This window comes from Bos javanicus, chromosome 19, assembly GCF_032452875.1.
Source record: "Bos javanicus breed banteng chromosome 19, ARS-OSU_banteng_1.0, whole genome shotgun sequence".
Taxonomy (NCBI): domain Eukaryota; kingdom Metazoa; phylum Chordata; class Mammalia; order Artiodactyla; family Bovidae; genus Bos; species Bos javanicus.
This window is the reverse complement of record NC_083886.1, coordinates 58896572-58924102: the sequence shown is the minus strand read 5'-3', so window position 1 is coordinate 58924102 and position 27531 is coordinate 58896572. Positions and strand designations below refer to the sequence as shown.

Sequence of the window (27531 nt, the reverse complement as noted above, 5' to 3'; positions counted from 1 at the left end):
TACTCCCAGGCCTGGGTACCATTTAGCATTCAGCATCTTCCTGGTAATGGGCCCCCTTCATGCCGGTTTGATTTTATTATTATGCCAACACGCTTGCTTAATTCTCCACTGTCTTTCTTCTGCACTGTTGATTTACACTGTTAGTGTTTTAATTATACAATTCAGCACTCCTTAAAACATGAAAAACTGCTCAACTTTTCAAGCAATTAAAAGGCTGCAGAGTACATCAGCAGATCCGAGACGAGATAAGTAAATCACGCAATTAAAAAACTCATCTGGTGAAAATGTAGCAACCCACCGAAAATGAGTGAGGCTTCCTGGGCCCTTGAGACAAAGAACTTCAAAGTCCCCTTGGTCTCACCTCCCTTCTCTGGGCTCCCGATGCCCTCTTGCTCACTCGGGGCTCTCCTCCCCACCTCCTGGTGTTATACGAGCTGCTTCTGGGGCTTCAGCCCATCCAAGGAGCCCTGCACCGAGCAGAGTGGAGTGAAAGAAGCCCCGGAATAAGGCCACGGTCCAAAGAGAGGAGGTCAGCCTGGCTACTGAGCAGCTCATAAACCTGGCCGTGTCAGCCTGAGTTTTCCCATCTGCATTCCTGAATTGGGGTTTCGTTTTTGTTTTGACTTTGGCCAAATGCACGCGGGATAAAATTTACCACCCTAACCACTTTTAAGCATGCGGTTCAGCAGTATGAAGCATACTCACATTGTCGTGCAGCCACCATCGTCATCCATCTCCAGAACTCTTAACTTGGAAAACTGAAGCTCTATACCTGGGAAACAGTAACTCCCCTTTCCCCACTTCCTGCATCGCTGGTTTTTAAACTGGCCTCTGAGGACACCCAGGAGTTCATTACGACTCCTCCAGGCTGCTTGGGAAGGAGCAGGCAGAGGGAAGGATGAGCAAGCCGGAGGCTCTAGTGTCCTCTATTTCAGCTACTGGGTTGGGTTTTCATTTGAGTGGAAGACTCTGCGATTTTTTAAAATTTATTTTTATTTATTATTTATTTGGGGGGGGGCATGCCCCATGACATGCGGGATCTTCGTTCCCCAACCAGAGATCAAACCCACGCCCCCTGGAATGGAAGCTCAGACTCCTAACCACTGGACCGCCGGGGAAGTCCATACAGATTAATTTTTGAAGTCTCAAAACAACTGCACGAGGCGACCTTTTCTCAAATTTTTATTTACACATGTGTGCATCTCGGGCTGTGCTCGGCCTTCGTTGCTGTGCGGGCTTTCTCTAGTTTCAGAGAGCGCAGACTGCTGTCTGTTGCGGAGCTCGGGCTTCTCACTGCCATGGCTCCTTTTGCTGGAGCACAGTCTCCAGGGTGCACGGGCTTCGGTAGTTGTGGCAAACGGGCTCAGTCGTGGCGGTTCCCAGGCTCTAGGGCACAGGCTCAATAGCCATGGCCCGGGGGCTTAATTGCTCCACAGCGTGTGGGATCTTCCTGGACCAAGGATCGAACCTGTGTCTCCTGCATCAGCAGGCAGATTCTTCACCACTGAGCCATCAGGGAAGCCCTGGGCAAGATGACCTTAAAGGCTTCTTGGCTTGGAAGAAACCAGCCTAAGGGGTGTGAGTTTCTCTAAAGGAAAGCTCTGTCCACCAGCAAAAAGGATAAGGGATCGGCTTCTCTGGGACCAGAGCGGGGCAGAATGAGCTCCCTGGAACGAATGTAGGTATCCTGAGAACCCAGCCACCCCCATGGCCTCGACCTCTTTCCTTCTCCATGCACACTTGACCTCAGAACTCCAGGCTCCGTGAGACCCGTGGAACCCGCAACTTTTCACTGCGCTCTGAAAGTGAGGGTGGGGTGACGTGGGGGGAGGACAGGAGGTACGCAGTCCAGCATCCATCACTCCGGGACCCAGGAGGTTGGAGGTGGCGCCTGCTCACCTGTTCCAGCCAGGCTGTCTGCAGCGAGGACACTGACCAGAGCAAGGAGGGTGGAGAAGGTGATGGGTGCCCCAGGGGCTGGCGCTGAAGGAGATGGAGAGGCGGGGAAGGCAGCCTCCATCGGCAGCATCTGTTCAAGGCAGGACCTCCCTGGGTGGACGTGGCTCCTCCATCCGTCATCTGCTGGCTGACAGGATTATAAATGCCGAGTGGCGGTGCCCAGCATCTCAACCATGTTGGTCTCGGCAGGAAGAGGCAAGGCCAGTGATCTGAGCATTTGGCTCTGTGACCGGGGCTCTGGTCTCCTACAGGAAAGCAGGCCCATCCCAAAGATGCGTCTGGATGCAGCTCTCCCCCAGATCCTCCTGTTAGAGGGGGATGTATGGGACACCCCGGCCTTCCCTCCTTTGAGGAAACAGAGGGCTTCACCACCATTTTCTTTTCAACCTAAGCCGCTTCCCCTGAACGATGCCCATGGGAGTCAGGGGTCTGAAAACGAAGCCCTTTCAGCAGCAGCTCTCTGTTGGTGACGTGTCTTCTCTCTGGGTCTCGTCTAGGACAGTTGGGTGCCCAGCTGCTGAATCAGGCTTTGAGGTCTACAGCAGGCTGCAGGCATGGGGCAACCATCATACACAAGGGAGGCGGGGACAGGTGCACCCAGGTCCAGCCCCCCAGCTTTGGTGGCTCAGTGGTAAAGAATCCACCTCTCATTGCAGGAGATGCAGGAGACTCAGATTTGATCCTTGGGTTAGGAAGGTCCCCTGGAGGAGGAAATGGCAACCCATTCCAGTATTCTTGCCTGGAAAATTCCATGGACAGAAGAGCCTGGAGGGCTACAGTCCATGGAGTCGCAAAGTGTCAGACACGACTGAGCGACTGGGCACACACCAGTCCCTCTGGTTCCAGCCCTGTCCAGGCACAGAGCCAGAACACCCTGGGGTCACCTTCCTCTGGGCCAAAGCCCACTCCTGTTCTGGACAGCATCTCCCCTCACCAGCTCTCAAGCTCCCACCCCTTCCTTGGGTCCCGTCCACAAAATGTCCCTGACCCGGACCCACGCTCTCCTCAAGGTTATTCCCCCTGAGCAAGTCCTGTTCCAAACAGTTTCTACCGGTTGCTCTTTGTAATTCCAGAACCTCCATTAATCATTCTTAAGCTCTTTGAATGCAGTATTTTCTCTAAGAACCGAAATTCCTTCCCCACTCGGCACCCTCCTGCCATCTCCAATTACCCACTCTCATCAGTCATTAACATAAAGCATTAGCATATCTATAACTTCCCTATACCTTGATTAATCTGGCTTGGAGTTTTCTCCCAGTCGCCCCTTATTGGCTGTGGAGTGATTGGGATGGGGGAGGGATGGCAAGGTGGGGTGTGGGGGGAACAGCTTACCCAGTCTCAGGCTTAAGAGGTTAGAGCAGAAGCAGAGTCCTGATGTGATTAAACCCAACTCTCTTTATATAGTTGAGGAAACTGAAGCCGGAAGAGATGAAGTACGCCTCCTCCTACAACCACCCCAGGCAGCATCTCCCCAAGTGTGCTTCCTACACTCTAGTTTCCAGAAATGCTCTGCAAAAAGTAAAGGCAATAAGGAGGTCGGGGAGGTCAGGGGAGGTCAGGGAAGGTCAGGGAGAGGTCAGAGGGTTCATAGAGCCCAGGGGACCTGCTGCTGCTGCTGCTGCTAAGTCGCTTCAGTCATGTCCAACTCTGTGCGACCCCAGAGACAGCAGCCCACCAGGCTCCCCCATCCCTGGGATTCTCCAGGCAAGAACACTGGAGTGGGTTGCCATTTCCTTCTCCAATGCATGAAAGTGAAAACTGAAAGTGAAGTCATTCAGTCGTGTCCAACTCTTAGTGACCCCATGGACTGCAGCCTACCAGGCTCCTCCATCTATGGGATTTTCCAGGCAAGAGTACTGGAGTGGGGTACCATTGCCTTCTCCGAGGGGACCTGAAGTCAAGTCAATTTTGGAAAGCCAAACTATCACGTCACCCTCTTGGATATTCAGGCTTCCCAGGTCTCTCAGCAGTAAAGAATCTGCTTGCCAACACAGGGGACACGGGAGATGCAGGTGCGATCCCCAGGTCAGGAAGATCCCCTGGAGGAGGAAATGGCAACCCACTCCAGTATCCTCGCTTGGGAAATCCCCTGGACAGAGGAGCCTGGTGGGCTGCTTGACTTCTGGGACCTTAGTTTCCAGAGCAGGAATAGAATCTGTGCCCCCCTGCAGTGGAAGCGCAGGATCGTAGCCACTGGACCGCAGTTTCAGGTTTGCAGAAAAATTGATCGAAAAGTACAGAGCGTTTCCAGATACTCCTTCTATCCTCCCCCACAGTCTCCCTTATTGTTTCTGTTTTGTGTCAGCGTTGCACGTTTGTTTCAAGTGATGAACCAATATCGATACATTATTATCGAGTGACACCCACAGTTTACACTAGGGCTCACTCTTTGCGACAAATGCGTAATGACATGCATCTCTCATAACTGCATAACACGGAACAGCTTCACTGCAAAAATCCTCTGTGCTTCACCCATTCATCCTTCCTTCTCTCTCCCAGACCCCTGGCAATCAGTGCTCTTTTTCCTGTCTCCGTTGTTTTGCCTTTTCCAGAATGTCACATGGTTGAAATCATACAGCATTGCCATTGTTTTGATCCCTGTGGCCTGGCACTTCAGATGTGCTGCCAACGTGTGCCAGATACACAAATGGATGGACGAAAGGACCGAGTGATGCCCACATTCCGTGGGGCTCTGAGTTAAGGAGGAGGGAGCCTTTTCCTTATTTGGGATGAGAAGCCTTCACTTCATTCCCTTTTTTGCCCTCCCCTCCCCCAGCCTGACTCAGGTTCTCTATTCTCTTTAAATTATACAGGAATTTCCTCCTATGAAAGCTAATTTAGGCACCATAACGGAGACTATATTTAATGTAAATGGAAGAAGTAGAAGCAGAAGGATTTATGGTAATAATAACCTGCTTGTAATAACACAGAGTGGGTCACCTGCTTTAGAAACAGTGGATTAAAGAGAAAGGAAATTTACCTCCCCAAAGAACGTGGTGTCACCAGAAATCTGCCACCATGCCAAGGCTTGGATGATCTTATTAAATCCCATAGATCTTGTGCTTTCCTATGGGAAGAAGGCCGCTGCATTCTCTGGCTTGTAAGAATGGCCTCAGTGAGACCCGAAGCGGAAATAAGGCAGGAGGGTAGAGGGCAGTGCTCCAAATGTCAGTGCCTGTTGGGCTGAGGACCCCTGTCTGTACGGAGTACTCCACGGGGCCACATGCTGCCAGGGAGTCCTGAGGGAGGGAGGGGGATTCTTGGCGCAAGGAGAACGGGGTGTAGAGCAGGAAGCAGGAAGCTGTCCACTTGTGATGGGTGGCTCTCATGCCACTGATCTGACCCTTGTCTGGCGAGGGTACCAGGGGAAGCCACCAGCAATCTTTCAGAAGGCTGGGATGCAACAAAAGCAACGGTCAGCAGTGGCAGGAAGCTCTGATGAACTGGGGAGCTTTGCACATTTAGAGAGTTGTTGCCTGTTGTTTTTTAGTCGCTATGTCATGTCCGACCCTTTGTGAACCCATGAACTGTAGCCCGCCAGGCTCTGCTGTCCATACAATTTTCCAGGCAAGAATACTAGAGTGGGTTGCCATTTCCTTCTCCAGGGGATCCGCTCAACCCAGGGATCCAACCCGCAGCACCTGCATTGTAGACTGATTCTTTCCCACTGGGCCACCTGGGGAACCCATATTTAGAGATACTTGGGTTCAAATCCCAGCCCCACTCCTCACAACCCACATGATATTGAGCAAATTGTAAAACCTGACTTCATGCATGGGAAGCACTGAGCTGATTCTCAGTATGAGTTTATTCCCTTTAGGAGACTGGCCCCAGAATCCAAGTCACCCTAGCAGAGAGGAAGAAAGCCTCCAAGCTGTTGGCCAGATTCAGAGCCTGCACATTCTCCCCATGATGGAAGGGCCGGTGAACCCCCTCCTCGCCTTTTCCAGGGAGGCCTGCCCCCCAGCCCCTGCCTCCATGCCACCTTGGGAAGCAGGGGAGAGTGCAGAGCCCTGCCTGCAGTTACCTTGAGCTCTGCAGTGGCTGTCCCCATCCGCAACCCCGCGCCTCCTCCTTCCTTCTTCACCTCCCCACCACCTTTCTGTGTTAATGGTTTGTTAGGAAATGGGTAATCTGGAGAGGATCATTAATGCAGTGAACAGAGATATTGCACGAAAGGATTCGGCAGCTTCTCTAGTGCACTGCGGCTTTTTTTAATGTGTTTGCTTGAATCACCCCATTATGAAAATATCCTCATTGGAGAGAGACAGCAGGAAGGGGCACCACGCCTGGGGATGAAGGCAAAGCCAGGTGTGCTGAGGGAAAGGGGTGTCTTCCGAGAGTCCCCAAGAGCCCAGCCTGGGACCCCTTAAACGACCGTGTTTGCTTGGAGGTCTCCAGCCAAGATGGATGCTGTGACATCCTGGTCAGGAGACCAGTCATCTCATTGCAGGAGAAGAATCGGGACCTGAGTTCCTTTCCCGGGGCCTGGGTAAGGTATCATTTGCCAGGAGAAAAATGGAAAAAGGACAGGCCCGCCCCAGACCTTCACAGCAAGTTATGACTCATCTCTACCAAATCTTTGCTCATTTCTCATCTTCCAGTGGGTCCTCCCCCTGATGACCTTATTTAATCTGCAAGCTACTTACCCCTCATCCCACCCAACCATCCTGTCCCTCTTAAATTTCCACTCTTTATCTTAATAGCAGTTACGACCTTCTGACATGCCACATGACTCACTAGGTTATTCGGATCCTCACTGAGTTCAGGTCCCCACTAGAATGTAACCCCACCGGGACAGTGACAGCTGTCTGTTCTGCTCATTGATGTATCCCAATGACTAGAGTGCTTTCAGATATTAGATGCTCAATACATGCTTCTTGGATGAAGGCACAAATTTTGGCCTCAAAGGAAAGAGCTGGGCTTTGTCCCACCCCCTGAGGGTGACTGTGCCCCCCCTGAACTCAGAGGCCCTCTCCGGATCTCTGCGGTTCTGGGGTGATCCTGCAGACAAGCCAGCCCTGGCTCCATCGTTCAGCTGACTGAGGCCCAGGTCCTCCTCCTGTGGTTTTCTCATCATCCCTGATATCTTTGCACTTCTTAATTAACATTAGCCTTGGAAGATCTCCTTTTCATTAGGGCCTCCTAATGAAGCCATTGTTCTCAGCACCATACACTCCCACCCCCACCCCAATCCAGCTCTCACGCCACCCACCCTGTGCTGTGGGAATTGATTCCTATCTGGGCTTTCGGGCTGTAATGGGGTTCTCACTGGAGCCAGAGAAAATGATACAGAGCTCCAACAACAAAGTCAGGTGGAAAGGACTTCACGCATCCCCACGCTTGTCCAAGCCAGAGCCCTGCCCTCCTCCAAAGCCTTGCCTTGTCCAGCCTCAGGTTACCAGGGCACAGGCCACCCTCTGTCACGCTTGAGCCCAGGTCCAGGGGCCCAGGTCACATCCTCTCTGCCTCCTCCCAACCCAAGTAGAAAGGGCAGGTTAGGTCGCCCTGCAGGCCTTTCATCTCCCACTTGCCCCGTTGCCCCCTGGGAGTATCCCAGCCAGGACTGAGACCTGACCCGGGACCTCAAAACCTTATTTTCATGTTCCTCTTGAGAGGCTCCTCTGAAACATGGGCGTCTTAGCCTGGAGTCTTCCGAAAGCAGAGCCGGAGAGGAAGACATGTGTGTGGGGGTTTTATTTGATAGGTGACCCTGAGGGAGCAGGAATGAAAAAGGGGAAGGAGAGCCAGGGAACAGAAGCCGACTCTCGAGAAGGCCACTGCAAACCTGTTGCCATGAAAAGGAAAAAAGAGGAATGAGGTTTTTTTCTTTCCCTTTTCAGCGAACAAAAAAGATAAAGAGAACAGTGGGCAGGCCTGAACATTCCTAGTTTTTTTTTAACTTTAACTGCCCCAGACTCTGCAGGTCTGTAATGAAGTTTGCTTTTCTGCCCCCTAACTCTGCAAGAGCTGTGCTTCGCACCTCTTTTCCTTTGACTCTATGCTAAACACAGCCCCCCTCTGGTGTTTATCCTTACAACACCCTTCCGCTTGTAGGGACAGATCAGAAAGCAGGCCGCGGGGCCACGGAACTGCCCAACTCAACTACTGGGTTGCTGACGCTGGCCTGTAACTGTCTTTGAAACAACGCAAGGGGAAGAAGCCAAGAGCCTGACACCTTTGCTCCTCACGAAGACTCCTGACTGTGAGCCCTCATCTTGTGTAAGCCCTAGACTCCTCGTGGGGCGGGGGCTCAGTTCTTGAGTCGTGAGCCTACCGTGTTCCGCTCTCCACTGGCTGAGAATTAAAGCCACCTTTCCATTTCTTCCAAACTCTGTCTCCGTATTTTTTATTTGGCTTCTGTGTTCGATCCCTGAGTCGGGAAGATCCCCTGGAAGAGGAAATGGCAACCCACACCAGTATTCATGCCTGGAAAAGTCCACGGGCAGAGGAGCCGGGCGGGGCGGGGGCGCGGGGGCTACAGTCCGTGGGGTCACAAGAGTCGGACACGGCTGAGCAGGCACTGGCTGGCTGGGTGGAGAAAGCCAAGGTTTTTGGCCAGAAACAAACCTGGGGGCCCCTTTCCCCCAGAACCTTCTGAGAATTGTGGAGAACTGCTTCCTGGGATGGCACCCTGGCAGGATGGGGAGCCCAAGCCTGACCACCACCCCAGCATCCTCCCTGCAGTTGGCAGCCGGAACCCGGCGCCTGCAGAGCTCTGGTGGTAATCACGTGGCAGAGAGGAGCAGCCGTGGAGAAGCAGGAAGCTTCATGCCCTTGCTTGGGGCACCACCACATAAAACAGGGTGGAAGCCTGCAGGGAACTGTCTCAGGCCCGGATCAGAGGTGGGGGAGGCGATGTGGGTCAGGGACTAGACTGGCTGCTCAGTAGATAAATCTTCCTGCCGACCTTTGAGGAATGACTCATCACGTATGCCCAGGTGGGGAGTTTGTCTTCTGCATCCAAGCCCAAGTAAAGAAAGAAAGAGAGGGTGGTACGAGTCTGAGGCTTTTTATATCGTTTCCCTGGGTTACCAGTCCAGTGGCCAGTGGGCCTGCACAGGGACAGAGCAGGAGAGCCATCGGGAGACCATGGTCAGCCTCAGAGCGGGCTGGGGCAGAGAGCTCAGCCGCAGGGGTGGCAGGGAGGAGACAGGCAGTGCCAAAGTTCCCCCCTTGCCTCTGGCTGTCCTCCTGACCCTAAAAACCCGTACAGCCTGTCTGCCCTCAGCCTGGAATTAGGCTGGGCTCCAGAAGTGCTTTGAAAAAGTCTGCTGTTTGTACCAGATAGCTAGCGGGAAGCTGTCGTACAGCACAGGGAGCCCAGCTCGGTGCCCTGTGATGACCTGGAGGAGTGGGACGGTGGGGAGAGGAGGGAGGCTCAAGAGGGAGGGGCTGTGTGTGTGCACACGGCTGATTCACATTGTTGTACAGCAGAAACTAACACAACATTGCAAAGCAATTACACTCCAACGTTTTAAAAAAATAAAAAGAAATGTTTACAGTCTGCCGTTTGGAGCTGGAGCGCTGGGGGTGCATCTTCTTATTGAAGCAGTACTGTGCATGGCCCGCCGGTCCCAGCTCAGCCCACGGGGAAGCTCAGGGAGGGAGTCAAGGGGCGGCGCCATGACACGGTCAGTGCAGCAGCGTTCCTGCAGAAAGCACAGTGACAGGAGGCCCCCTCCTCCCACCCCGTCACCCACTGGGCGGTGGAGCCAGGGGATTCCTAGAGCCAGAGCAAGCGCTTTGGCAAACGGGGAGCTCAGGGGAGGGACAAGGGCGAGGGCAACACTGTGGCCGTGGGGACTTCCCTGGTGGTCCAGGGGTTGAGAATCTGCCTCCCAATGCAGGGGACGGAGGTTCGATCCCTGGTTGGGGAACTAAGATCTCACATGCTGCAGGGCAGCTAAGCCGGTGCACCACAGCAAAGACCTAACACGGCCAAAAGAAAAAACTTAAACATTGTGGCTGTGGGCTGGGTTGATGGGGAAGCCCTGCCCCAGGGATCGGAGGTCATCACAGAATGAGATGGCGCTAGTGGTAAAGAACCACCCTGCCAGTGCAGGAGACACAAAAGACTCGAGTTTGATCCCTGGGTCGGGAAGATCCCTGGAGGAGGGCATGGCAGCCCACTCCAGTATTCTTGCCTGGAGAATCCCATGGACAGAGGAGCCTGAAGGGCTACAGTCCATAGGGTCACACAGAGTCAGACACGACTGAAGCGACTTAGCACAGCAGAGTCAGTAGCTCCTGGTGGCTAATGCTGATTCCCGAGCCTTCTGGATTGTCCATTTTGTTTGCTCAGCTGTTGGTTCCTAAAAGCTCCTCTTCTGAGGACCTTGTGCTCCACTGGGACTCCATCCCTGCCCCCCTTACCTCCTCAAGCCCCCAGCACAGCCTCCATTTTCCAGATGTGCACCCTGAGGGTCAGAATCCGCCAGCAAGTCAATGGCAAATTCTAAACCAGGACACAGAGCTTTGAACTCCCAGCCCACCCACCTACTCGCCAAGGAGCAGAAAGGGAACCCCGCGGTTAGGGGTAATGAAGGCTGCTGAGCCCCGGGCTTCAGGAGGGGAGGCTGGAGCACAACTTGGGGAAAATTACAGGTATCACTTTATTTTCCAGGGGCAAAAATAACCATGGAGAACGTCTGCAATTACAGCTCATCACCGCTGACTGTGCAACTGCAGTCTAAATACCTGGTAATCAGAAGGCCGGAGACAATGAGATCCGGGCTTCACTTAGCACCTTTCCACTCCCCTGCCTCAAGCCTCGCTGGGCGGTGTGACGCTGGGAGCAGCCTTCACAGACACTCACGGCAACCTCTTCCCAGTCGTTCTGCACAAAGAGCAGGCCACCGACCCTTGGCAGTCCGCAGACGTATCGATTCTTTATTTTATTTTTCCTCCAGAGTGTCATTGGGCCACCTTCTCAGCCCCGTGGTCTTTTTTTTTTTTTTTCAGACACTCTGCTAAGCACTTTATTTTTTGAGTTTTTCTTTTATATTGGAGTATATCTGATTAACAGTGTTGGGACTCAGCCATACATACACATGTATCCATTCTCCCCCGACTCCCCTCCCATCCAGGCTGCCACATAACATGGAGCAGAGTTCCCTGTGCTGGACAGTGGGTCCTTGTTGGTTATGTTTTAAATATAGCAGTGTGCACATGTCCAGCCCAAACTCCCTAGCTATCCTTTCCCCCCCTTCTTCCCCAGTGGCAACCATAAATTCTTTCTCTAAATCTGTAAGCCTGTTTCTGTTTTATAAATAAGTTCATTGGTATCATTTCTTTTTTTCAATTTATTTATTTGGCAGAACCAGATTTTAGTTATGGCACGTGGGATCTAGTTCCCTGACCAGGGATCGAACCCAGGCCCCCTGAATTGGGAACACATAATCTTGGCCACTGGGCCACCAGGGACGTCCTTGTATCATTTCCTTTCGGAGTCTGCGTATACAGGGTGCCACACCTTTATACATTCTCCTTCTCTGACTTACTTCACTCGGTATGATAACCTCTAGTTGCACTCGTGTTGCTGTGCACGGCATTATTTCATTCTCTATTAATGGCTGAGTAATATTCCATTGTATATATGCCCCGTATCTTCTTTATCCATTTCTCTGTCAATGCACCTCCCTCTGTCTTTTCCATTGATCTTTTACTAAACATTTATTGAGTGTCCCCCATATGCTAGTTGTGGAGAGAGGAGCAGGGTACCCGGCACTGGGCAAGCCAGCCAAGGCCCTGTCTTCGTAATGATTATATTCAAGTCGGGGAGACAGCCAACAAGCAAAGCAACATATGACTGGAGGAATGGCAGCATGATGCAAGAGTGAGAAGTGACGAGGCCGTGGGCAGCCCCGGGAGGACACTTGAGGGAGGTCCACGAAGGCAGCTCTGACGAGGCAAAAGGTCAGCTGAGACCCAAGGATGCGAAGGAGCTGGTTATGACTAAAAACTGGGGGAGCAGCAGGTGCAAAGGCCCTGGGGTGAGAAAGAGTCTGCCTGGCTCTCAGGAGTGTGGCGAGGCCAGTAAGTACCTGGAACTCAGTGAGAAAACAAAAGAAAAGGGCAAAAATGGGCTTGAAAGCTAGCAGAGAATAGACCATGTCGGGCAAAGGAGCTTGGATCTGAAGACCTTGGATGGGTTTTTACCAAAGGAATGACACGATCTGATTTATATTTGCAAAATCTCTCTGTGGCTGCCTCGTGGGGAACGGACGGAGAAAGGACAAGCATTTGTCAGGGGGACCAGCTGGGCGCTGCTGCAGTGACCCTGTGGTGACAATGGAAAGGCCACGTGACAAGAGGGATATTTGTGCAAATGTAATCTGGGGGTAGAGCTCCTGGGAATCACTGATGAAGCAGACTTGGGGGTGGAAAAGATGTCTCCCAGGTTTCTGGCTGAGTAGCTGGGTGGCTGAGAAGGCAGTTTACCAAGACAGGCATATTGGCCAAAGGCATACACGAATAGGCAGTGCTGGTCTGCAGCCTCAGAACATCTCTCGTCCTTCCCTTGACCTTCTCTGTATCACAGGACATCTAACCCTAGAAGACCCCAGAACCTGGGTCAGCCGGGTTCAGCCAATGGGAGACACATTGGGAGGAGACTGGAGGGCCGGAAGAAGCGTGGAGCTAGGATGGGTCTCTCCCTCTCCGGGCCTTGGGCAGAGTTTCAAGGAAGTTGAGGAGGCAGCTACATCTTCTCTGAGGCTCCAGTTCCCACTGGGCAGCCCTCCATGGCTGCAACTTTCACCAAGTCATCCCGGCCCTGGGTTAACCCCGCCTCTCCCCCAGGGCCCTCCATCCCACCAACAGTCACAGCTTTCTGTGCTTTAGTCAAAGCTATGGTTTTTCCAGTAGTCACGTATGGATGTGAGAGTTGGACTATAAAGAAAGTTGAGCGCCGAAGAATTGATGCTTTTGAACTGTGATGTTGGAGAAGACTCTTGAGAGTCCCTTGGACTGCAAGGCGATCCAATCAGTCCATCCTAAAGGAAATCAGTCCTGAATATTCATTGGAAGGACTGATGCTGAAGCTGAAACTCCAATATTTTGGCCACCTGATTCGAAGAACTGACTCATTGGAAAAGACCCTGATGCTGGGAAAGATTGAAGGCAGGAGAAGGGAACGACAGGATGAGATGGTTGGATGGCATCACCGACTCAATGGACATGAGTGTGAGCAAGCTCCGGGAGTTGGTGATGGACAGGGAGGCCTGGCGTGCTGCAGTCCATGGAGTCGCAAAGAGTTAGACATGACCAAGCAACTGAACTGGACTGCGCTCCTGACTGGACCCTGACTGGTACACGAAGTGTCTGGTCGAGGTGGGAGGTGCAGCACTGGCCTGTGTCAAGTTTAAATTTTTGTTCTTGTATTGATTCTATTCCGTAGGGCTTCAGCCTCAAATAAGCAGAGTTAACCACAACCCCCTTTGGAACATAAAACTACAAAATCTAAAGGCTCGAAGACACCTTAGAGATATCCTAGCCCTAACACCTGCTTAATGCTGGAATCTCCTTTATAATGTCCAACCAAATAGTCTTAAGCCTAAGCTGATTGCCTTCAGTGATGATGTACGAGTTAGCTATTAGAGCAATAATGCTGTGTAACAAACCACCCCCAAAACTCAGTGGCTCAAAAATAACAGGCTTTTATTTTTGGATTGTTCTGCTTCAGGCTAAGGATTGGCTAAACTTGGCTCCAGTTGGGTTCTATTGTGTCTATACATATGTCTATACACTGATCATGTATATACATTCATATACATGTCTATACATGTATATGTATATATTATGTCTATATTATGATTATGTCTATACATGCTCCTCGGGCCAGAATCAACCCTGAGCGTTCTTCTAAGAGCAGATCAAGGGCGCTCAGGAGGACCAACCAAACCAAACAAGCATACAGGAGGCCTCCTTTTAGATCATGTCTGCCAAAGTTCCATTGGCCAAAGCAAGTCGGACGGCCAAGAGCAGCAGCAATAGGGCGGGAAAATGCACTCCATGAGATCACTCAACAAAAGGAGGGCACGAAGAACCGAAAGCGGGGAGGTCCAGGCGTCCAGTGCTAAGACCACCAGGTCCAGTGGTCTTCCCCGGTGGTCCAGTGGAAAGAATCTGCCTTGCAATGCAGAGGACACCAGTTCGATCCCTGGTCAGGGAACTAAGATGCCAGCTGCTGCGGAGCAACTAAGCTGGTGTGCCACAACTGGAGAGTCTGGGCACTGCAACTAAAGGTCCCGCATGACGCACCAAGTGTCCTGCACGCTGCAACTCGGATCTAATGCAGCCAAATAAATTAAAAAAAAAAAACTTTTGTTTTTTCAAGTGAGAGCAATAACCCAGTCCACTGTACACAGGAAGCTTACTCTTGACTCTTGAGCTGAAATATTCCTGTCTATGCTGGGCCGAGGTTTCCAGTTAGAGACACAGGAAATGTTCTCCTTTCCTCCACGTGATAGATAACCTTCCAAGTGTCTAGAGCTAATTAGCCCCTTTGGGTTCTTCCTTCACATGAGCCTGATTCCTCCGCAGACGTGATTTTCATTCCCTTCATCATGGTCACTTCCCTCTGAACATGGTCCAGTTTCATCTTTATTACACCTCGTGGCTGACGTCTATAACCACCCTTGGGACTTCCCTGGCCGTCCAGGGGCTAAGACTTTGCCTTCCAACAGCGAGGGTGCAGGTTTGATCCCTGGTAGGGGAGCTAAGATCCCCTCAGGGCCACAAATGCAAAACAGAAAACAGAAGCAATATTGCAACAAATTCAATAAAGACTTTAAAAACGGTCCACACTAAAAGTAAATCTTAACAAATAATAACATAACTGCCCTTGATGCTATACACAGCGAAGTGGATTCCTGCCCCCGTGACAGGAAATCACAGCCGTGGCACTCAGCCCACATAAGCAGGAGAAACCAGGCGCCTCCAAATTAAAGGGTTTTCTAGGTTCACGTGTGTGCGTGCTCAGTCGTGCCCGACTCTGCAACCCCACGGACTGTAGCCTGCCATGCTCCTCTGTCCATGGGAATTCCATGGACATTCTTGGCAAGAATACTGGAGTGGGTTGCCACGCCCTCCTCCAGGGGGTCTTCCCGACCCAGGGATCAAACCCATGTCTCCTGCTTGGCAGGTGGATTCTTCATCAGAGCCACCAGGGAAGCTCTTTTCTAGGTTTATATCACCCACTCAAACGGTTTCTCCTCTTACCTTGAACCCCTCAGTCCTCATGGACCCTCCAGGCCTGTGTTTGCTGACAAATTGATTCTGGTCCGCAGCTTTTGATCCACAGATGGAGGTCGCATCTCTATCTGGACGATGAGGACCCAGAAAACCATGAGGGGTGCCTGCCATCTCTGCGTGTGGAATCTTTCCAAGGATCACAACACCGGGAGCCAGGTTCTGGGGGCCCCTCCATCCACACTGGGGTGTGGCTCAGGGGCTCAGGCAGCTATGTCCACAGACACTCAGCCCACTTTAAGGGGATGAGGGCTGAGTTTTCCCTAAAACAGCCCCCACCTGCTCACAAACCTGGGTGAGGGACCCCAGCACCAGTGTGAGATTATAGAATATGTTAACAGGGGCTGTCCACACTGATGTGGGCTGTCCAGGGAGAGGGCTTCCCAGACACACACACACACACACACACACACACACACACACAGGTAGGAACACTACAGGATTTCCAGAACCTTTAGAAAAGCGGAGAGCTGATCTGCAGTCTCCTGCCTCTGACCTGTGGATCCTCATATCCAGGCAGGAAAGAGGCAGCAGTGGCTGAGGAACACCGTGAGGAGGGTTTAATCGAGAGGACGGCACAGGGACTTCCCTGGTGCCCAGTGGGTGGACAGGTCTGAGACACACGCCCTGCTGCCCGTGACACGGCGTACCAGCGTCCTGCAGCTGTGACCACGCGCTCCTGTTGGTTCCCCTACTTCCCTGTTTGACTGCTCTGTTGTTCCTGCTCCCAAGGGTAGGTAACTTCCCCAAGTTAATAATCTGCTTGCAGGCCCTGGTCTTGGGACCTGCTGTGAGGGGGGTGAAAGAAGAGGGAAGAATATCCAGGCAGCAGGAACAGAGACCCAAGGGACGGGCGGGCCTCGGTGCCTCTGAAGACTCCCAGAAGGACTGAAGGATAGGACTGGAGTCTTAAAGAAGGGGGAGAAGTGGCAGGAGAGGCAGGCCCTTCTGGGCAAGGCCCGAGAGCTCGGACTTCAGCCCAAGGAAGGCAGGACCCTGTCCAAGCGAGGAGTCGGGCGAATTCACGTGACCAGACTGGCCTTTGGGTTGAGATCAAAGGGAAGACGTGGCCTGCGTTCGTTCAGTGGAGTCTCTGCATCATTCCCTTCTTGTCTTCTTTCCTCCTTCCTTTTTTAAAGGCATCATTTTTTTCTGTTTTCTGAGTCAGAATCCATTGTGTTTCTTTTTGTCGTTTTATTTTTTAATAAATGTATTAATTTATTTTTGGCTGCACTGGGTCTTTGTTGCAGCACACGGGTTTCTCATCGAGATGGCCACGGCTTCTCTTGCTGTGGCTCCCGGGCTCCAGGGCACAGGCTCAGTAGCTGTAGAGCACACGGCACATGGAATCTTCCCAGACCAGGGATCGAACCCGTGTCCCCTCCATTGGCAGGCAGACCCCTAACCACTGTGTCACCAGGAAAGTCCTCTTCCTTCTTTCTTTCTTAACTTGGCTCTCCGCCTCCCGCCTTCTTTTCTCTTTGCTCCCACGAACCTCTCACCTCTCAGTCTGCCTCCCCAGCTTTCCCCTTAGTTAACGAGACAGTGAAGAAAGGAGCAAAAATGCGAGGCGGTGGAGCGATAGCGACTGGAATTTCTGAGCTCCTTCAGGGCAAAGGTCTGAGAAACTCAAGTGCACTGGCGGGGTGACGGGGCAACATTTGAAACTGGGGCTGTAGGGAGAGTTCTGAGATGCATGTTGGCCATGATTGCATCATGAAGCCAAATTGCAAGAGTCCGACAAAGAAGGAATCCCTGTCTCTGGGTGTGGGGACAAGGATTCAGGGAGAAGCAACAGGGAGAGACAGCTTTGCAGCCAACACGCCTGGCTTCTCTCTAACCTCCCCTCCAAGTGACCACAGGCAAGTTACTCAGCATCTCTAAAACTCAGACCCCTCATGGAACATGGAACAACATGGAACAACAATACAAAACTCACATGACCGAGGACTCTTGGCCGCAAGTAACAGAAACACTCACAGACTAGTTGAAAACCCAGAGGGAAATCAACTCTCCTAGAACACAAGGAGGGAGGTTTGGTAGTTTCCAGAAAGAACAGACTGGGGGCCTTTGCACCAACGGTTTCCTGTGCCTGGACCACTCCCCTCCCACCCTGCCCTGCACCATACCCTCCAAACTTGATTCAAGTGACTGCTCCTCCTGTCTCCCAACTCATAGCTGAAAAGTCACCTTCTCTAGGACAATCCACCCACTGCTCTATCTAAAGAAGCTCTTCAGTTGCTCCATACCCATCACTTACTTTTCTGCAAAGAACTTATTATAATCAGTACTTTTAAAATTTGTTTACTTGTTTATAGTCTAGTGCTCACCAAAATTTAACCAACTCTACGCCCAGCCAAACTACCTACGGAGGAAAAATAGCACCTGGGGCATCCGAAAATTCAGAAACTTTACCTCTTTTTCTAAAGAAATGACTAGAGGAAGTCCTCTAACACAGTGAACAGGATACTGAGGAAGAGAGAAAAAGCAAAACTCCCAGTAAAGGAAACCCCCAGATTCTGGTGGTGGATGTCACCCACAAAATCTTTAAGAAGAGCTCAATGTTGTCTAAGCAATTGAGAGACTTAATAAGAAACCAAAAGATATTTATGAAATGATGAGGAAGGTAACTTTTCTCCCCAAAAGAACTTAAAGTGTACACTTAAATACTCCAAAAACTAAATTGTGTTAATACCAAACAATCATGACCTCAATCTAAGCATGATTTCAAAGAATTGATGGAGAATACAAAAAGATACCCTATTTGATTTCTTGCGTTTCCTTCATTTGTTACTTATTTATCTTGGCTGCGCTGGGGCTTAGCTGTGGCTCTCGGGACCTTCGTTGCGGCATACGGTCTTCTTAGTCGTGGCTCTAGTTCCCTGACCAGCGTTCAAAGCCAGTCCGCTTGCATTGAGAGCTTGGAGTCTGAGCCACTCGACCAGCAGGGAAGTCCCCGGTCTATTTGATTTCATTGTGCGTTTCCTTTACGTTTGTGCACATTAGTTGTGATATAAGAGGGAGAGAAAAGAAAACACAACCCCTCTGTATTTCCTAGTTCACTGGGGAAAACAATATTTACTTCATCACCAACACACAAAGGCTGTTGATTAGATTCCAACTTTGAAGACGAATCTGTAGATAAAACCAGGGTGACAGATGTGGTTAAAGAACAGAATGTAAATGTCATCAATTTTGACAACATAAAAGTAAAGATAAAGCTGGCAGAAGTTGGGACGTTAGAAGGAGTGGGGAGGAAAGGAGATAGGAAGGATAGGAAACAAAATAATATCCTCGCCTTGGGACTTCCCTGGAGTCCAGTGGTCAAGACTCCGAGGTTCCAGTGCAGGGGACGCAGGTTCGATCCCTGGTCCGGGAACTAAGATCCCACATGCTGCACGTGACCAAAAAGTAAAAAATAAAATAAATAAATAAAATTCTCATCTCACAGAGTAAGCACTCAAGAATTACCGTCTCATGTTAAGAGAATAAGAACTGGGTATTTTAAGTGTGTACTTTAAAATTGTGAAGGTAACTAGTATGAGAAATAAATATAATTACCAAAAATAAAAGGAAATGGGTGGGAAGAGAAAACTACTACATCTTTCACAGTAGGGAATCAGTACAGGTCTGAAATTAACAAAAACAAAAAAGGAGAAATATTACCGTATTAGAGATCGATGAAGACAACAAAAAAAATAGTGGTTGCCTTTGAAAGATTAAACTACACATGCGGATTCCTAGGAAGTTCTTTACGATCAGTTGACTGAAAAGAAAAGAAATCGGATCTACTTACAGACGGTTCTGCATGATACACTGGCACCAACCAGAAGTGAACAGGGCATGCCCGATTGACAGTAACTCTGAAAGGGACGCCCCTGGCAGTCCAGTGGCTGAGAGTCCAAGCTTAACACAGGGGTTCCAGGTTCAACCCCTGGTCAGGAAACTAGACCCCACACACGGCAACTGAGAGTTCACACAACCCAGCTAAAGACCCCGCGTGCCACAAGACCGAAGAGCGTGTCCTGCTGGGCATGAAGAATCTAGTTCCCTGAAGCGAAAGTGAAAGTCCCTCAGTCATGTCTGACTCTTTGCGACCCTGTGGACTATTCAGTCCCTGGAATTCTCCAGGCCAGAATACTGGAGTGGATAGCTGCTCCCTTCTCCAGGGAATCTTCCCAACCCAGGGATCAAACCCAGGTCTTCCACATGGCAGGCAGATTCTTTACCAGCTGAGCCACCAGGGAAGCCCAGAAATACTGGAGTGGGTAGCCTATCCCTTCTCCAGGGGATCTTCCCGACCCAGGAATCGAACCAGGGTCTCCTGCATTGCAGGCAGATCCTTCACCAGCTGAGCCACCAGGAAAGTTCCCTGACCAGGGATGAAACCTGGGCCACAAGCATTGGGAGTGCAGAGTCTCAACCACTGGACCACAGGGGAAGGCCCTCCCTCACCATTAGAGCTCACAACTCTCATGGAACTTTTACTTCCTGTCCCTTCAACTTCAGACTCTACAGATTTCAAGGCCCTTGGATCCAAGAAAGAAATGCTCCCACGAGAACAGAATAAAGATTCCTATGAATTAGAAGTTGAGACTGACACACGATCATTCTCTTTTAAATAAACAAAACAAGAAGTTTCTCTCTCTCTTTTTCTTTTCCAACCAGGGATTGAACCCGTGGCCCCTGCAGCAGAAGCGCAGGGTCTTAACTGCTGGACCTTCAGGGACGTCCCCAGAGAGTCACTCTTCCAATCACCAAGGAGAACGGAGGTTTCTGCTACATGAGGAGGACCGGGAACCCAGGAAATTCTCCGGGTGACTACTGGATAGGCTACCCACTCCAGTAGTCTTGGGCTTCCCTGGTGGCTCAGCTGGTAAAGCATCTACCTAGTACTCCCATGTCTAAGAGAAGTACCATGAATACGGAACGGGCGGTGGGAAACAGGTTACAAATATCAACTACGGCCTCACAGAGACAAGAACTGTAGAAACCATGAATCTCTTCTTCCTTGATTGTTACCTATCGACCTGTTATGTATTTGTGAATATTAACTAATTTCTTTTCTCTCTCCTTCCTCTTTTTGATTTTCTAAGAAAGATGGTGATTCACTTTTTGTTTGGTCTTTTTTTTAATTATTTTTTCTTGAAGTATAGTTGAATTACAAAGTTGCGTTAATTACTGCTATACAGCAAAGTGACTCAGCCATACATGCATATTCATCCTTTTTCACATTCTTTTCCATTATGGTGCATCACAGGATAGTAATATAGTTCCCTGTGCTATTCAGTAGGACCTTGATGTTTACCCACGCTATATATGATTTTTGTATCTGAAAATCCCAAGCTCCCAATCCAGCCTTCTCTCATTTCCCTCCCCCTTGGCAATTACCAGTCTCTATGTCCCTGATTCTGTTTCTGTTCCATAGGCTTATTTGTGTCTTATTTGGTCTTTAAGTTATAGAATATTCAGATAGGATTTTGACCATATTTGAAGGGTAATCAACCTCACTCAGAAATGATACCATGACTGTCACCCAAAGGTGGATATAATGGCTGTTAGGGTTTTGTATCTCCTGTTTTCGAGAGCAGGCTTCCCAGGTGGTTCAGTGGTAAAGAATCTGCCTGTCCATGCTGGAGACACAGGAGATGCAAGTTCCATCCTTGGGTCGGGACGATCCCCTGGAGTAGGAAATGGCAAACCACTCCAGCATTTTTGCCTGAAAAATCCCAAGGACAGAGGAGCCTGGTGGGCTACAGTCCATGGGGTCACAAAGAGTTGGACACAACTGAGCAACTGAGCACGTTTTTGAGGACAAGTTGAGGGTCTTTGTAAAAAGATAGCTGCACATGGCAAGGAAAAGGCATAAATCTAGTGTTGTCATCATTCGATGGAGTTCACATGTGTGTGGAAGGCTGTGGATGCTATGTAGCCAAAGGGATGGACTGCATAGGTCATTAGGCTATTGTCTCTCAACTCCAAGTTCATCCTTCTAGACTCGGCGTTGGGATGGGACTCGGGCTGGGACTCTGCACCTGCTCTGCCCGCTGACTCCCTGTTGGTTTCTGCCAAGAAAAGAACCAGAGAGCAGCTGGAGGGCGGGAGCGGGGAGAAGGGACGCACTCTGCCTATCTTCTCGCTCTTCTTGTCTGCATCCCTCTGTCAACAGATCTCCACCCCAGCAGGAGCAGTTCACGCCAGTATCTAGTTTTTTATGCCATGAGCCTCATCAAAGGGCCCTTCAAACACATCAGTACCAGTCAGCCAGTGCCCCTGCACAGAAGTCTGAGCCCAGCTCCGTGCTACGCCTTCTTCAAGCTTCTGGGGTCAGATAAGCCCAGCCTCCCGCCTATGTTCCGCAAGCTGTAGGACCGACAGCTTCTTTCTGCAGCTACTATATCCATGTTTTCTTTTTATCTTTTCAGTCTTACAATTCATGTTGAGTTAATTCTCTATATTAAATCTCTGTTAAAATAACTAAGGAGGTTTCGATTTTCCTGATCAGACCTTGACTGGTAGGGGGTGGACAACTGGAACTTTTGATTATAAGCCTCCTCCACAACCAGAAATTTTTAAAATTCTGAATAGGTACTACTTCTGAGTAATCTGTTAAATTCAGTGCTATAACTGTTGTGAGAATGCAGCAACGGAAGATCATCTGAAAGGAAAACCACCTCAACCTCAGATGGGTTACAGAGGACTCCCTGGAGGAAGTGACATCCAAGCTGAATGTAAATAGTGAACTGGGATTAACCAGATAGAGTGTGGGATAGTGAATCAGGCGTAGAGAACAAAAGGCACGTTCAAAGGGAGGACGCAACACGGGCCTCGTGTTACCTTCATGGAAGAGTTTGGCTGAAGTTCCCAGAATGACGAGACCACAGAAAGACAAATATCATTTATATGTGAAATCTAAAAAAAGTTATACAACTGACCTTTACAAAATAGAAACAGATTCACATATATAGAAGACAAACTTATGGCTTTTCCTTATGGAAAAGGGGGTAGGAAGGGATAAATTAGGAGTTTGGGATTAACATATACACACAACTATATCTAAAAATAGATAACCCACAAGGCCCCACTGTATAGCACAGGGAACTGTCTTCAATACCTTGTAATAAACTACAGTGGGAAAGAATCTGATAAAGAATAGATCTGTGTGTGTGTGTGTGTGTGTGATCACTGTGCTGTACACCTGAAATTAACACAACATGGCAAATCAACTATACGTCAATTTTAAATAAATAAATACAGGTTCTTAAAATATAGAATGTCAAGACCTGTGGCTGGAAGGGTGAGAGGGGGTCCAGTCAGGAGGGTCTCTATACGTATCCCTGGTGATGAGTTGGGACATTTTCCTGAGGAGAGCATTAAAGAGCTGTCAGAGGAGGGGCATGATCACATCTGTGGGCCACAGGCATCCCCAGTGTCCTTGCACTGACCTTGAGCCCCCGGCCCTTGCTCTTAGCCTCGTCACAGCCGGGCTCAGGACTGAGCTCCAGATGGCCCTGTCCCCCCAGGCAGGCCCTCAGAACACATCTGCTCTGGGCCTCTGCCCCGAGAAGCCTGGTGAGAGCACTAGTTAGCTGATAAACTGATTCACAGTGAAGTGTTAGCAAGCGCAACTGGTTGATCCCTCCTCGGGGATATTTCCATTTTAATGGAGGCTCAGTTGACAAATATTTACTGAATGGTCTATTACAAGCAAGAAACCATGGGAAGCTCCTAGGGGGAGTCAGGGCTTGACCTAAATAAATCAGTCTCTAATGATAGAACTTGAGTTCATAGGAAACATACTGGAGGCAGCAGATAACCTTCCTTATCTCTGGCTAAACCACAGCAGTACCCATCTTGGTCTGCCCCAAAATGCCCCAGTCACCCTAACTCCAACTCCTTCTTCCACTTGGCGCGGCAGAGGTTGTTTAACTACCGCCACCCTAAGTGGGGCTCAGAATCCAACCCTGCTTTATACTCTGGGATCTCCAGGTCTCCCGAGTACAAGGCTCCAGCCCCCTCCATTGCTCAGTCTCTGCAAACCTCTCCCCGCCCCACCCCGCCCCTCCTTGGGCACACGGATGGAGGGCATCCTGGGCTTCCAGCGCTACACCAGGGCTGCAGGACAGGAATCAGGGGGTGTGGAAGGATGAACTCCAAAGAGGGCTGACATGCAGCCTGCGCTTCAGTTCAGTGTCAGAAGGGTCTCCTTTGAGAAGTGGAGCCTCTCGGCCTGGCCCTTGTCCGCAGACTTCTTGGACAGCAGACCAAAATCAGAAAGGAGGATGGGAAACCGGATGAGAGGAGGAAGGCCAGGAACGGTGAGCGGGCCTTTCCCAGCTGCGGCGCTCCAAGTCCTCTCTCTCACCCCCGCTCACGGTCAGGCCGCCCTCACGTGTCCCCGGGTTCATCCTCCCGTACCTGCCCCCCTCCCCAACCCCACACCTTCACTCTCACCTGTCTGCAGCTCTTGTCCTGGGGACACCAGGGAACTGGGAGTCAGGACCCCGGGGGTCTTTCGACCAGTTCACTACGTCACCCAGGGGAATCCCTGCCTAAGCCTTGGCTCTGTTCCCTGGAGTCTTCCTCCCTGTCTCTAAAATAGGAACGATCCAGGCACCTTAATCTTGGCTCCATCACCCCAGCTCGAGACCCCAGTTTCCATCCATTAAGAAACACTGACATCTAGTGGTCATAGAAGGAACCTGCAGCACAGACTCACCCTCCAAGGAGAGGGATGGTAGAAGTATCTAGAAACGGAAAGACCACCCTGTCCATCCCACGTTTCCCTCTGCAACTTCCCTCCCTCTCCCCTCAATGTGCTCCCAAGGTCGCCAAGACAGCCTGAGCTTCAAGAACCAGCGCTGAAATGACCACAGGGTGCCTGGTTCTTGCTAGAGACGACCCGGAAGCATCCTGGGTGGCAAGGGGAGAGAGACCTTGGATAAAACACGCCGTGGATTATCCACTCAGCGAGTCAGAGGAGCTGGGTACTAGCCAGATTCCATGGGCCAGTCACACACCCCGACCCCCCACTGCCACATCGGTGAGGGCCCCGACAGCAAGATGGATAGAGGCAGCTTTCTGCCAATCATTCACCTGCCAGCCACTCCATCATGTGGACCACAGATGCTTACTCAGCTCTCCGAGGTGCCTGGCGTCATACCTGGCAGCTGACTGTGTGTGTGTGTGTGTGTGTGCGCGCGCGCGTGCACGCATGGGCTGGAGGGCAGGTGTGCAAACGAAGGAGAGGATGTACACAGCATGAATCACACAGACAAGCAGGTGAACCATCAAATAATCCAAACTCAGTTATTCAACAAACGCTTCCTAAATTCCTGCAGTGCACCAAGCACAGGGAGCCCCCAGGACTGCAGGGGGCGCCCCCATGGACCACCCGGCAGCTACCGGAGCCTCGCTGTCCCCTCACCCCCAGCATCTCATTGAGGCAGCCCCCCTGCTCTTTGTCAATGCAAGACAACTTCGCCACTGTCCTTCACCTCTGTGCCTGCAGTGCCTAGCACACAGGAGGTGCCTAATACATGCTTATCAAAACCATTCATCCAGTCCAAGCCCCTGCCCAAAGCAGTTGTTGTTGTTTAGTCGCTAAGTTGCTAAGACTCTGCGACCCCATGGACTGTAGCCCACCAGGCTCCTCTGTTCACGGGATTTCCCAGGCAAAAATACTGGAGTGGGTTGCCATTTCCTCCTCTGGGGGATCTTCCTGACCCAGGGGTTGAACCAGACTCTCCTGCATTGGCCGGCAGTTTCTTTACCACTGAGTCATGTGGGAAGCCGCCCAAAACGGAGCTCCCTCCTAACAGCATCGCTGATGGTTGCTCACACAGCCCTCCTCAATACCTCTGCTAATGGTTATTCATCCTTTAATATGTGTTGTGTTAGGGCTTCGTGGCAGGTGGCAGAAACGCAGCTCAGACTCACTTGAGCAGAGATGGGATGGGGAGGGCCTTGCTCTGTCCTTCTGCAGCTAAGCTTGCTTTGCTCCACGCAGTGGGGTGGAGATGGCCAAGGCCCTTCCACACACGTGCGTTCCTAGCTCAGGGGCTCCCTCTCCCTCTCCTGCTGATGCTGAGGAACATCTGAATCTCTGGGATGACTGACAGCTCAGATCCTCTTGTTCCCTGGATCCATTCCCAGAGCCCGGGAGACAGGAGTGATTTCCTCGGGGGTTCAGGTCTGCCTCTGGAGCCAGGCAGACGTGAGTTCAGGAGGGGGTGACAGGAGAGTTTCCCAAACAGAGGAGGGTGTGTTACCAGGGAAAGGAAGCGGGGGGAGCTGTAGGGGTGTAGTTTATTGAACAGTGTCTCCCAAAACCTTTGGTTCCACCCAGAACCTCAGAATGTGACCTCATTTGGAAATAGAATCTTTGCAGATGTAGTGAAGGTGAGGACTTGAGATGGTACTGGATTAGGGTGGGCCCTGAATCCCACAAGACTGTCCTGTATGAGACAGAAAAGGACCCCCACGGACACAGAGGGATGAGGCCAGGGAAAGACAGAGGCAAAGACTGGAGTCACGCGGCCACAAGCCAAGGAACACCAGAGCCCCCAGAAGCCGGAAGAGGTAATGAAAGATTCTCCCCCAGAGCTTTCAGCAGGAGCCCAGCCTCTGGTCTCTAGATCTGCAGGAGAAGCTATTTCTGTTGTTCTAAGCTGCCCAATTTGTGGTCATTTGTTAGTGCAGCTCTAGGAAATAATATGGGCTTCCCAGGTGGCACTGGCGGTAAAGAACCCACCTGCCAATGCAGGAGAGGTAAGAAACACAGGTTCAATCCCTGAGTCGGGAACAGCCCCTGGAGGAGGGCATGGCCACCCACTCCAGTATTCCTGCCTGGAGAATCCCATGGACAGAGGAGCCTGGCGGGCTACAGTCCACGGGGTCGCAAAGAGTCGAATATGACTGAAGTGACTGAGCATGCAGGAAATAATACAGGAAGAGACGCCAAGAGATGCCCATCGCCAGCCACTGGGTGGGGGGTGGAGCAGAGCGCAGATCACTTCCCAAACCCACAGCCACTGATTATGGTTCTGCTGCGGGAGCCACGGGTCATGCGACCCCATCCTCAGGCGTGTGTCCAGGGTGAGAACACGCAGAGGCTCCTAGAGGTGTTCTGGTGTGATGCCCCCATCACCACCCCGCCTGGACGTGTGAACAGACCCAAGATGCTGAGCGAGCCTGCCCGTTCCGGTTGCTTAAAGCAGGGGTCCCCAACCTTCGGCATCTAATGCCTGATGATCCAAAGTGGAGCTGATGTGCTAATAACAGAAATAGGGACTTCATTGGAAGGACTGGTGCTGAAGTTGAAGCTCCAATACTTTGGCTGATCTGATTCAAAGGGCCTATTCATCGGAAAAGATCCTGATGCTGGGAAAGATTGAGGGCCATAGGAGACAGAGGCAGCAGAGGATGAGATGGTTGGATGGCATCACTGACTCAGTGGACATGAGTTTGAGCAAACTCTGGGAGACAGTGAAGGACAGGGAAGCCTAGCGTGCTGTAGTCCACGGGGTCACAAAGAGTCGGACATGACCTAGTGACTAAATAACACCAAGGACTTCCCTGGTGGCCAGTGGTTGGGACTCTGCCTTCCAATGCAGGTGAAGGTTCAGTTCCTGGTGGGAGAGCTAGATCCCGCCTGCCTCGTGGCAAAAAAAACCAGAACACAAAACAGAAGCAATATTGGAATGCAAAAGACTTTAAAGATGGTCCACATAAAAAATACCTTTTAAAAAATAATAGAAATAAACTGCACAATAAAAGTAATGCACTTGAATCATCCTAAAACATCCGCCGCCCCATTCCTGGTCTGTGGAAAAGTTGTCTTCAATGAAACCAATCAGTTAGTTCAGTTCAGTCGTTCAGTTGTGTCCGACTCTTTGCAATCCCATGGACCGCAGCACACCAGACCTCCCCCGTCCATCACCAACTCCCAGAGTTTGCTCAAACTCATATCCATTGAGTCAGTGATGCCATCCAACCACCTCATCCTCTATTGTCCCCTTCTCCTCCCACTTTCAATTTTTCCCAGCATCGGGGTCTTTTCAAATGAGTCAGTTCTTTGCATCAGGTGGCCAAAGTATTAGACTTTCAGCTTCAGCATCAGTCCTTCCAATGAATATTCAGGACTGATTTCCTTTAGGATGGACTGGTTGGATCTCCTTGCAGTCCAAAGGACTCTCAAGAGTCTTCTCCAACACCACAGTTCAAAACCACCAATTCTTCAGCCCTCAGCTTTCATTATAGTCCAACTCTCACATCCATACATGACCACTGGAAAAACCATAGCCTTAACTAGATGGA

General features: G+C 50.8%; 1 long non-coding RNA gene across 1 annotated transcript in view; it reads right to left on the bottom strand.

Annotated features, from left to right (window-relative positions):
• Window positions 1-995: 995 nt before the first annotated feature.
• Window positions 996-27531, bottom strand: part of LOC133232937 (uncharacterized) — a 40515-nt gene continuing 13979 nt past the window's right edge. The window contains exon 3 of the long non-coding RNA XR_009731507.1: window positions 996-2086. This is a non-coding gene — a long non-coding RNA (uncharacterized LOC133232937). The remainder of the gene's footprint in view (window positions 2087-27531) is intronic.